At 48.9% G+C, this 12933-nt stretch overlaps 1 protein-coding gene and 1 pseudogene across 2 annotated transcripts in view; both read right to left on the reverse strand.

Annotated features, from left to right (window-relative positions):
- The window catches only part of lrrc2 (leucine rich repeat containing 2), a 160573-nt gene that overhangs the window by 42870 nt on the left and 104770 nt on the right, over nt 1-12933 (reverse strand). The gene's annotated exons all lie outside the window — the stretch shown is intronic.
- Nucleotides 1569-12662, reverse strand: LOC147124310 (uncharacterized; annotated as a pseudogene).

Here is a 12933-nt window from a genome sequence, read left to right on the forward strand (position 1 = left end):
TATGATGTCATCATTCGTGGTGCTTTCAAAGTGTCCAGCAAGCTTCTCCACCTCTGCAGGCTTCTCAACCACTCTTGCACAATGGCAGAGGAGCCTGCACCAGCTGCTGCCAGCGGCAGAGGCCGAGCTGCCTTCAAATTCGACGAGGCTTCACTGCAGGCATTATTGGATGGGGTTAGGGCCCACAGGGAGGTCCTCTTCCCTAGGTCAGGGAGGAAGAGGCCTCCCACTGAGACCAATGCTGCATGGATGCAGGTGTCAGCAGATGCCAACTCGCTGGGAGTCACCAGAAGAACCTTGGCATTACATCTCTATCTCCTTCCTTTACTCCCCCACAGTACCATCCAGAGCCCCCGTCCTCACTGTGGAGGAGGAAGAGGCTGTGCAGCCAGACTCCTCAGAGGAAGCTCCAACCTCTGAGGGTGCAGCATCAGCAGAAGTAAGTGCACCCAGCACCAGCGCAGATACTCACACCTCGGGGGGACCTTTGGGACATAGAGTAGTGTTGTCACCTGGTGTTTCACAGCTCACAAGTGAGCCTCAGCAGATTCTGGAGACAGGGACAGCAGTGGAGAGTCCTCGTCGGAGGGCACAGGACTCTGCCAGCTCAGCTCAGCTGTGCTGCATGACGACCCTCTGCCTCTGGGTCCATCCGCAAGAGAAGAGGTGATGGATCTCCATGCACAGATGCAGGAGTCTCTGGCAGGTTTTGTCTCCAGGGTCGCTGCGAGTGCTGAGCAAATGGAGGAGTCCATAGCAACCATGAGCAGAGCCTTTGGCGCATGAACGCATCACCATGGAAAGGTTGGCAACCTCCATGCAGGAGATAACTCGCCAGGGTACGGAAAACATGGTGGCCTAGAAATTGGGTTGGGGCGCCAAAGTGGCGCAAAAGTCGCCTGAGCGCAGGATTTAGCGCAGCGATCGGAGTGATACCGATCGCCAGAAATTCAGTTTCAGTGTCCCTCGAGGGAGACGGGGCGAGGCTCGAGGCGCTCCGCGTCCCTCTTGGGGCGCTGAAACTGATTATTGCAGCGCAACGTGCCGCAGTGCCACCCGCTGCGGCACGGCACGCTGCGGTACTGCAGGCCTTCCTCCCACTGTTAAGGGGGAGGTGCCTGCAACAGCGCGATCCCCGATCGCGAGTGCCGGCAAATGAGCCCGGCACCAAGGAGAAGTGCCGGGCTCTCGGGAAACAGCCGGCAATGCCGTGGGGGGGCGCGGTTAGGAGGCCGGGGACGGAGGTGCTGGCAGGCGGCCGCCGAAAAAGCGGCTGCCCCGCACCTCCACCTTAACTTGTGCCGCTGCCGGCACAGTAAGGCCCCGTGAACCGGGCGCGGGTAGCGAGCGGCGCAACTGCAGCGTTCACTACCAAATATCACGAACGGGGCACGAATGGGGCGCTGCGCACACCGATGACGTCATCGGTGGCGGCGCAGCGCAAATGCCTAACGCCACCATTAGCGCCCCTACTGAATATCGCCGGAGACGCAGCCAGTGGCGCTACAGCCACTGACTGCCTCTTTAGGCGCTAACAGGTGGCGCTACTCACCCAATTTCTCCCCCGGTGAGTGCTCATAAGAGAATCACATCTCTTGAGGAGCGTTGGCCATCTGTTGAACAGAGAAACCAGATCTTCATGGAAGTCCTTCTGAGTAGGACTGCCAGTGCAGAAACGGGTCCCACTGGCCCCCTAAAGCGCAGCAAGGTGCTCTCAAGCCACTTCCAAGCGCTGGCCCCTTCTGGCCTGTGCAGCTTCAGGTGAGTGAGCAGCAGTCTGGTGCTCCTGGTGCTCATCCTGCTGTTCCTGGTTCTGCTGCTGCTGCCTCTGCTGTTGGAGATCCTCTAATGCCAGGAAGGGAACGTCCCAAAGGCCTCCCATGCTTCTGGCAGATGCCTCCATTGAGGGGGCGCTGAGTTAGGGTGGTGAGAGGGGCTTCCCAGGAGCTCACACTGGAGAAGTGTGTGAGGCTCCAACTTTCTGCAGCTGCTCCTAAGGCTTCAAAAAGTTCCCCCAAGTCTTGATCAACAAGGTCCTGCAGCCTGCAAATGCTGCCTCTTTAAATCTCTTCAGCCCTCAGCGACCTGCTGCTGCAAGCAAGCAAGCCAGCTGTTTTCACGCCAGCTCTCAGCAGCGGGGTTCCCCGCAGGCGGGTTTCAGGTGGGGAAAGCCCCAAAGTCGCAACGGCACGGGAAAATCCACTTCAACAAGCAGATAATTGCTTGTTAGTTCTCCGACGACCAGTCCCGCCAGCGGCGGCCGGGACTGAAGCGGGGCGCGCGGAAACGGCAGTCCAAAAGTCGGACGGGGCGGGGAATCAGGCGGGGGGGGGTCCCGACCCGCTTTTTCGCCGATTTTCGGCCCCCGGCTCCATGAAAAGCCGCCTGACGGCGGCCAGAAAATCAGGGCCTATGTGTCTTCTATCTGAACAGAGAGAAGCAGGAGGAGCCCGCACATGGCTTTTCCAGGGGAGTTGGCTTCCCCATGGTGCAGGGCACCATCGACTGGACCCATGTGGTTTTGTGGGCACCTCATACCAATCCTAAGATGTTCTGTACCCACAAAGGCTACCAATTACTTAATGTGCAATTGTTGTGCGACCACACCCAGCGCATCCTTATGGTCAATGCCCTCTATCCTGGCAGCAGTCACAATGCCTTCGTCCTGAGTCAGTCCAGTGTGCCAGCAATCTTCCAGCCACCACGGTGCATGAGACTGCATGAGAGCAGTCTGAGCTTGCGTGGCAGCAAGCTGAGCCTGCATGAGAGCAGTCTGCCCCTCCACTGCAGCACTGAGACATTGGGTTGCTTCCACCTGTGCTGCAATGGAAACCGCGACATCGCCCACCACACGTAGCATCATGGTTGGGTTGACAAGGTCTCTCCTGGAGTTGTCCATTATTTTCATCCTGGAAATCACGGGCTCCAAGCACTGTGCAAAGCCCCGTAATGATGTTGGAGCCGGACTCCTCCATGCTCCTTGATATTGACAAGAGGCTTTCTGGCAGGCTTGCTATTGCTCCTAGCATTTCATTGTGCATGGCCATCACTCTTCTGAAGGCCGCCCCATCGAGTTCATCATCTGAGTCGTGTGTAGCAGAACTTGTGCACAAACTCACCCACTGGGGAGCTGGCCCCCGAACTACCCTTTCCCCCTGGCCTTGCTGCAGCCCATTCGTGCTCGGTGCCTCACCCTGTGCAGATCCCGCCTCTATACTACTCTCTACATTCCGCGCAGTCCTGGTTTCTGAGCTGGTGTCTGCGAGTGTCAAATGTAGTGATGGTGTCTCTTCTTCTTCTCCTTCACTCTCCTCCACAGCATGAGGGACAGGCTGGCCTGCTGGCAGTTCTTGGGTATCTGAAAGCAGAAAGGCACAAGAGTCGGGTTGTGGTGAGGGGAGGGGGGTAAAGTAAGATATCCATGCATACACCATCAGCAGCTTGTAAGTGAGAGGAGATTGTGGGATGAGCAGGAAGTGGGATGTGAGAAGATGTATTAGGAATGACCATACCATCATTATCAGCAAGGGCTTCCACCTCTCCCATTGCCATGGCCTCGGTCACTGCCCCTCCAAAGATGTCGAGCACAGACTCCTCCAGTGGCTGAGGGTCTGTATAGTGGCTTGGCTGCCTCCCATCTGCTGTTGTTCCCAGCGGTTATGAGCCACCTTTGCCTGCAAGAGAAAGGGAAGTGTGTCAGTGAGTGTGGTGCAATGTGTTTTGGTGATGTGCCTGCCATAGTTGAATAGTTGTTAGTGTGTGCAAGGTGTGAGATGTGGGTGTGAATGTTGCAGCAGTGTTAAGTGTGTGAGGGTGAAGTGAAGCTATGACTGTGAGGTATGAGTTATGATAGCTCGAGATTGTTGGTAGGTGAGTGATGAGGGTGTGGTGCATTGAGCAGAGTCTGAGCCTTCACTCACCTTGACCTGCTGTGTGAGGTCATTGAACTTCTTTCGGCATTGGATCCATGTCCTTGGAACGACACTGGTGGCGGTGATGGAGGTAGCTAACTCCTGCCAGAGCCTTCTACTGGTAGCCTTGGATGGCTTCCTGCCACCCTTTGGGAACAGTACATCATGCCTTCTTTCAACTGCCACTACCAAGGCCTCCAGTGCAGCCTCCAAAAACCTTCCCTCTCTTTCTGGGTTATTGTGCCATGGCTTCAGCCTGACTGACAATGAGTTGCTTCTGCAACAAAGCACCTCCCCTTTAAGTAGTGCAGTGAGCCTAGACCAAACATTACTGGCCAGTAGACTGCACCCGATATTGGCCCACCTGTTGAGCACTAAGCCAATCAGCAGCGCGTTTAGTGCCACGATCAGCGTTCCAATCATTATAATGAGGAGGCAGTATGAATTGTGTGTGCTGCCTAGACACTTTCAACGGGTGCAGGCAAATAGCACTGGCCCTTGACAGCAGCATTTTCAGGCCTTATCCAATTTCTGGGCCAATGTATTGTTACACTTAAGATTATGGGGCCAATTGTGCAGTTCTGTTGCAGCGACAACAGGCCACATTGCACTGTGGGAACAGCACGCAATCAAAGTCAAGAACTGAGCTTGTTTGAGTTCATGAAGTTAATCATTCTTCTTCTTTCGTATAGCTGCTTGAAAAGCAACATTAAAAGTCCATGTTCATGATCCACTCTATGGCCACTGGTGATATGGAGTGAATAGAAACCATTCCTCCAGGGAAGGATCTTAGCGAGAAATGGTTAACTCATTTATAAATATTATAAATAGGTTCCGTGTGCACACTGACTCAGGCAGGGAATGTGATGCACACATGGGTGGAATTTCCAATGAAGTAGAACCTTTAAAGGGCAGGGTCGATACAGAGAAACGATTTCCTCAGGTGGGGTGGGGAATCAAAAATGAGAGGAGATAATCTTAAAATTAGAGCTACTGTAGTTCATTCAGGAGCGAAATCAGGAAGCACTTTTCACATAAAGAGCAATAGAAATCTGGAATTCTCTCCTGACACGTGTTTCAGGTGGACCTCAAAATGGGCAACTAGTGCTCCTGCCTGAAACAGCAGGAACCTTAACTAAATAGTTAAATTGCCACTTGTAGGACCCCGATGCTATGCTTGTGTACTAATACATGGAACACGTGCCACGCACACTCCACCCAATGGTACCAAGCATTAAATGGCCTAACTAACTGTCCTTAAATGGACCGTTGGAGGCCGCTTAGTAAACGGCCCCAAAAGGTATTTTTTACAACAATTTTTGTGGAGTCAGGAGGAGTGTGAAGTGTGCCGAAGGTGGTAAAAGCAGGATGGGGCGCCAGCCTTGGCGGGATTTAGCTAGAAGAAGCAGAAGTGGGGCAGGTGGGCCTGGGCTCGTATTTCGGTTGGGTGAGTCAGAATAATCAGAAGGCCAGGAATTATTTTGGTGGGGAAGTGAGACCTGAGCTGGATTTACTTGGCAGTGTCCGGAGGGATTTTGTTGAGGGAGTGCAGGATGTATGAGACCCATCAGGGGCAGTAATGGGAGATATCTGTGGGAGAGAAGTTTGGAAGAACTAAATCCTGGGTGGGGGAGGAATGGGAAAGGGGTCCTGGGATGTGGGAGCATGAGTGGAGAGATGCTGGGTGTGGTGGGAAGGTGGGCTTGGTTATAGTAGCAAGGAGATGGCAGTGGTGGGGTGTCGTAGGACTAGGAGAGGAATGGTTGGTCTGGATGTGGTGAGAGGGTAGACTTAGGGAGTGGCAGCACTGAAATAGCAATGGTGGGGCGTCAGAGCATTGGGAAGGGGGTCGATTGATGCGGGAGGATGTTGTGGCGTACTGCTGACAAAAGTTCAGTGAAAGGGGTTTTCTTGGGGTTAGATTGGCAGTGGGGGTAAAGTCATGGGTACTTGGCATCGGGGTGGCACTAATCGGCAATCTCATTCAGAGAGGCTGGTGTGGGAAATGGAAAAAAATGTCACACGCCTACTAGGAACTGGATCGAGACTGCCCAGATTAATTTCACATAGAATCCTTGGAGGTGACTGTCAATTTATCACTCTGGGATGGATTTGAATCTAAAGGTGAAAGGCCAATGCCTAAACAACTGCACCACCCTATTACCCCAGTAGTGTACCTTTAAGAGTAAAGACCCATCTGAAGGGAAGAGTCCTGCATTGCAGTGTCTATTGTACTGTATATGGGTGTTTATGAAGGAAAATAAGAACTTTATTACAAAGGAGATCTTTTAATTATGGCTATACCACTTTAAAATGCAAATTGAGAAGAGAAATATGGAGGAACATTTTTAACAGACATTACTCAGACAAAAAAAACCCTCATTATACTGCAACAAGTGACATGCATAATGAAGTAACCCAATAAACTATAATGAACAAGAAGGGGAAAAGCCATGCTTGAAGGAGCCAATCATTGACCTGTAAATGTGAAAGCCACGAGGGGAGACTGAACACAAAAAATATAAGAACTAACACAGTACCTCGTTTTTTACTGCAGTCGGCCAGGACAAATGTGCCCTGGTCTATCAAAGAGAAGACGACTAAAGATTTCAACAAACTTCAAGTGATCACCGGGCACTTGAAGACTCCAGGACAGGTTAAGTTGGGTTCTTATTTAATCCGTATGTTAATGGTTAGATAAGAGATCTCTGTCAGAGATAGTATCTGTGTGGTTTTCTGTTAAGGTGGATTTAGGTCTATGAACCCCATCCAACACCTAACGTGGGAAGTGTGAAAATCATAAATAATTCTACACATAGCCTATGCAATACTAGTGAGGTGTGTAAATCACATTATTGGAGTTCTCTACTCATTTGCTCATGAATTGGAGCTCTAATGAGCCTAGTGCACAACAAATCCAGAGTCCAATTGCTGGAGGTATTTTTGGGTCTTTTACACAGCACTGACCACATGGGGCACCCCGTAAGCTTCAGGACCCCATAATGTGGAGAGCCAGGGCCTTAAGGGGGACTGAATTGAGACGGCACAAACCCATTTTACATAGAACCCTGAGCAGCGGCAGCAGCGGAGGCGGCAGAGTATAAACAGAGCGGGACCCGAGGACAGTGTGGACCTGAGCAGTGGCAGCAGTGGAGGCAGCAGAGTATAAACAGAACGGGACCCGAGGACAGTGTGGACCTGAGCAGCGGCAGCGGAGGCAGCAGAGTATAAACAGAGTGGGATCAGAGGACAGTGTGGACCTGAGCAGCGGCAGCGGAGACAGCAGAGTATAAACAGAGCGGGACCCGAGGACAGTACGGACTTGAGCAGTGGCAGTACAATTCCTGCGAATTCAAAAACAACAAAAGAACAAGGAGCGATGTCACAGGACATCAGCTGATTGGTTGGTGAGTATTAATGGGTTTTTCTCTCTAAGCTAGGACAATGTTTTAAACTAAGAGCTGGGAAACTCTAATGCACTTTATTAAATTAGTTACTTAACTAGATAAACTAATTAATATAACTATAAATAATCATTTGAATAAAGACTTTAACTAATTAAATAAATAAAACAAGGTTAGACTGAGATATGGCAGAGCAGGTTGTGTGTCTGGATTGCAGCATGTGGGAGTTTGTGGACAGCGTGACTGTCCCGAACAAATACATCTGCAGGAGAAGTCTCCGTCTCGAATCTCTCCAGCTCAGAGTCATCGAGCTGGAGTGCGAGTTGGAGACGCTCCAACACATAGGGAGGGGGAGGAGTATCTGGACAGTTTGCTCCAGACCTCGGTCACACCTCAGAGAGGTGCAGGTTCAGATGTGGTTGGTGTGACCGATAGTGTGCAGAGTAAGGTGAATCCAGGTGAGAAAGAGAATGAGGATCCACAGAAACTGATCCTATCCAACAGGTACAATGTACTTGCTACTTGTGAGGATAAGGACAGCCAGAATGTGAACCATGGCACTTTGGAGCAGGAGGCTGACCAAAGGGGGGAGGAGGAGGAGAGGAAGCGTAATGTGGTAGTTGTAGGGGATTCTATAATTCGAGGGACAGATAGCATCCTTTGTAAGCAAGATCGAGAGTCCCACATGATATGTTGCCTACCTGGTGCCAGGGTGAGGGACATCTTGAACCGGCTTGAAAGGATATTGGAGAGGGAGGGGGAGGATCCAGTCGTTGTGGTCCATGTTGGGACCAACAACATAGGGAAGAGTAGGCAAGAGGCCCTGTTTGGGAGTACCAGGAACTAGGAGATAAATTGAAGAACAGGACCTCAAGGGTTATAATCTCTGGATTATTATCTGAGCCACATGCAAATTGGCATAGGGATAAGCTGATTAGGAAAGTGAACACATGGTTAAAGGAGTGGTGTTGGAAAGAGGGGTTCCGTTTCATGGGGCACTGGCACCAGTATTGGGACAGGAAGGAACTGTACTGTTGGGATGGGTTCCACCTGAACCGGTCTGGGAACAGGGTCCTAGTGGAAAGGATAAATAGGACGGTCATAAGGACTTTAAACTAGTAAATGGGGGGGGGGGTGCTCAGGTGGAAATTGTAGTACAAATAATAGTTCAAACTCAAACAAAAGGGAAGATAGTAGAGTAACAGTTATAAATTGTGCTTTAGGCACTCCAGGAGAGAGAGAAATAAGAAACGTGAGTAAAACATTAGAGCTGAAGGACAGGCTAGGGTGTGTGGCCCAAATAAGCATTCTTTGTACAAACGCACAGAGTATAAGGAACAAATTGAATGAACTGCAGGCACAAATTCAAATTGGAGGGTATGACATGCAAGACAGTCAGGACTGGGAACTAAATATACCAGGTTATAAGGTCTACAGGAAAGATAGAGAAAATGGCAGAGGGGGAGGAGTAGCCTTAGAGATTAAGGATGAAATTACAATGAAAAGAGAGGATATAACGAGAGGTAAGCAGGCAGTGGAGAATTTATGGGTAGAATTAAGAAATAGGATAGTATTTAAGACTGTAGTGGGAGTTGTGTTTAGGCCCCCTGGTAGCAACTGTGAGATGCTAGATTGTATAAATGCAGAGATTAGACAAACATGTAGTAAAGGCAGAAACATAGAAACATAGAAGATAGGAGCAGGAGTAGGCCATTCGGCCCCTCGAGCCTGCTCTGCCATTGAATGCGATCATGGCTGATCATCCAAGTTCAGTACCCGGTCCGTGCTTTCTCCCCATACCCTTGATCCCTTTAGCCTTAAGAAATATATCCAACTCCTTCTTGAATGTATTTAATGAATTGGCCTCTACTGCCTTCTGTGGTAGAGAATTCCACAGGTTCACCACTCTCTGGGTGAAGAAATTCCTCCTCATTTCTGTCCTAAAAGGCCTACCCTTTATCTTTAGACTGTGACCCCTGGTTCTGGATTCCCCAACCATCGGGAACATCCTCCCTGCATCTAATCTGTTCAGTCCTGCCAGAATTTTATAAGTTTCAATGAGATCCCCTCTCATTCTTCTAACCTCCAGCGAGTACAAGCCCAATCGACCCAATCTCTCCTCATACATCATTCCTGCCATCCCAGGTATCAGCCTGGTGAATGTTCTCTGAACTCCTTCCATGGCAAGAATATTCTTCCTCAGATAAGGCGACCAAAACTGCACACAATACTCCAGATGTGGTCTCACCAAGGCCCTGTACAACTGCAGAGTGGTTTTAATGGGGGATTTTAACTTTCATATAGATTGGGATAAGCAGACTAGCACCTGTCAGAAAGGTAGTGAATTTCTTGAGTGTGTCCAGGATAGTTTTCTCCAACAATATGTCCTAGCAGCAACAAGGCGGCATGCCATATTAGATTTAGTAATGAGTAATGAGCCAGATTTAGTTAACAGCCTAATGGTGCATGAACATTTAGCCAATAGCGATCATATCATGATCAAATTCAATGTAGTGTTTGAAAGGGAGAAACGCGAAACAGCTACTAAGATTCTAGATTTAGGTAAGGTTGACTTCAACGGGACGAGGCAGACTGTCCACAATAAACTGGGCAAATCTGTTAATGGGTAAAATGACAGAGGATCAGTGGGAGATGTTCAAAAAAGAAATGAATATGACACAGAACCAGTTTATACCCCTGAGGAGTAAACATTCTACCTGCCAAAAAAACCCAGCCATGAACAACTAAAGAGGTGAGGGACAGCATTAAACTAAAAGAAAAAGCTTACATAAATACAAAAAATAGCAGATCCTGGCGAATAGGAAAGATACAAAGAACAGCAAAGGGTCACAAAACAGACAGTAAGAGCTACAAAAAGGGAGTATGAAAAGAAACTTGCAAGGGATATCAAAATCAACACAAAGAATTTTTACAATTATATTAATTAAAAGAGGGTAGTCAGGAGCAATGTTGGCCCCTTAAAAACTGAAAGCTGTGATATTGTCAATGATAATAAAGAAATGGTGGACATGTTGAAGAATTATTTTGTGTCGGTGTTTACAGTAGAGGAAGAGGATAGCATGCCGGAAATCCCAAGGAAACTAATATTGAGTCAGGGACAGGAACTCAATAAAATTAATGTAAGTAAAATAACAGTAATGAAGAAAATAATGGCACTAAAGAGTGACAAATCCCCAGGACCAGATGGTTTCCATCCCAAGGATTTTAAAGGAAGTTGGTGAGCACATTGCAGATGCTCTAACTATAATCTTCCAAAGTTCTCTCAATTCAGGGACCTTTCCTTTGGATTGGAAAATTGTGCATGTCACTCTGCTATTTAAGAATGGCGAAGGAGGGAAACCAGCAAATTATAGACCAGTTAGCCTAAAATCTGTTGTCAGGAAATTACTAGAGTATATAATTAAGGATAGGGTGACTGAACACCTCAAAAATTTTCAGTTGATCAGAGAGAGCCAGCATCGATTTGTGAAAGGTAGGTCATGCCTGATAAACCTAAATGAATTTTTTGAGAAGGTGACTAAAGTAGTGGACAGGGGAATGTCTATTATGGATGTTATTTATATGGATTTCCAGAAGGCATTTGATAAAGTCACACATAAGAGACTGTTAACTAAGGTAGAAGCCCATGGAACTGAGGCAAATTATTGACCTGTTTAGGAAATTGGCTGAGCGGCAGGAGACATAGAGCAGGGATAATGGGTAGGTCCTCTAATTGGCAGGATGTGATTAGTGGTGTCCCACAATGTTGGGGCCTCAACTATTCACAGTATTTATCAATGACTTAGATGATGGCTTAAAAAGCCATACATCCGAATTTGCCAATGACACAAAGATAGGTAGCATTGTAGGCAGTGTAGATGAAAGCATAAAATTACAAAGGGATATCGATAGATTAAGTGAATGGTCAAAACTGTGGCAAATGGATTTCAATGTAGGTAAATGTGAGGTCATCCACTTTGAAACTAAAAAGGATAGCACAGAGAACTTTCTAAATGGTGAAAAGCTAAAAACAGTGGCGGTCCAAAGAGACATAAGAACATAAGAAATAGGAGTAGGAGTGGCCATTTGACCCTTCGAGCCTGCTCCGCCATTCAACAAGATCATGGCTGATCTTCTACCTCAACTCCACCTTCCCGCATTATCCCCATATGCCTTAATTCCCTTAGTTTCCAAAAATTTATCGACATCTGTCTTGAATATACTCAATGACTGAGCATCCACAGCTTTCTGGGGTAGAGAATTCCAAAGATTCACAACCCTTTGAGTGAAGAAATTTCTCCTCATCTCAATCCTAAATGGCCCACCCCTTATTCTGAGACTGTGACTCCGTCTTCTAGATTCCCCAGCCAGGGGAAACAGTTTCTTAGTATTAACCCTGTCAAGCCCCTTAAGAATTTTATATGTTTCAACTAGATCACCTCTCATTCTTCTAAACTCTAGGGAATATAGGCCTAGTGTACACAATCTCTCCTCATAGGGCAATCCTCTCATCCCAGGAACCAGTCTAGTGAACCTTCGTTGAACTCCTTCTAAGGCAAGTATGGCTTTCCTTAGGTAAGGAGACCAGTATTGTACACATTACTCCAGGTGTGGCCTCGCCAATGCCCTATATAATTGTAGTAAGACTTCTTGGGGTAAAAATTCGGTAGCGGCCCCTTTGGGGCTACTGGAAGTGCACAGCGTCCCTCGTGGGGCGCTGCGAGCCAAAACCGTGGCGCTACGTGCCACGGCACGCATCACGCCGCGGTACTGTAGGCCTTCCTCTCCTTCTTAAAGGGGAGGGGCCTGGCACAGCACGTCCCAGCACCCAGCTGGGCCACCAGGGATCAGGAGTGCTGGCAAATGGGCCCCGCACTCAAGAGGAGTGCCGAGCTCACAGAGAGCAGCCGGCACCCCGTGGGGGGTGCTTCACAGGGGCCGGGGACAGCAACGGGGGCAGGTGCTGGCAGGCGGTGTGCCAGCAATCTTCCAGCTACCACGTCAAACCCAAGGGTGGCTGCTCGGAGACAAGGGTGATCCGTTCTACGCCTGGCTGATGACTCCCCTCCGCAACCCCACCACTTGTGGCCAGGATTCATATAATGCGGGCCATGCTGCCTTGACCGCTTGGGAGGAACCCTTCAGTATGCTTTGGAGCGGGTGTCCCATTTCGTGGTGGTCTGCTGCATCCGCCACAACTTGGCCATCATGAGGGCGCAACTCTTGCCACCACGGGTTCCGTGACCACCTCAGGAGGAAGAGGAGGAGGCAGCCTTCACATCCACGCTCTGGACAGATTGTCCATGAGCGCATCATCTGAATCTGATTCCCCTGAATGAAGCCCCATTGCTCAACACTTCCCCACCTTACAATCCCTCTGTCATGGAACAGCACAGTGGCCTCTTGGCAACAATGCTAAAATGAAAGCCACCACAAGACAACCATTCCAAACCAAATTTATAAATCAATCAATCCAATATTATATAACAATGTCATCTAATCTCCCTTGTGCATTCCCTTAGTGCTTGTCTTCCTTGTGCCTTTGCCTGTCCTAGTGCTCCTACGCAGTGCTACCCCAGTGGCTGCAGCATGGCTGGTGGAAGGCTGCTGACTTTCAG

Source organism: Somniosus microcephalus, chromosome 1, assembly GCF_052327205.1.
Source record: "Somniosus microcephalus isolate GS21.2 chromosome 1, FLI_Smic_1.0, whole genome shotgun sequence".
In the NCBI taxonomy this organism is placed as follows: Eukaryota; Metazoa; Chordata; class Chondrichthyes; order Squaliformes; family Somniosidae; genus Somniosus; species Somniosus microcephalus.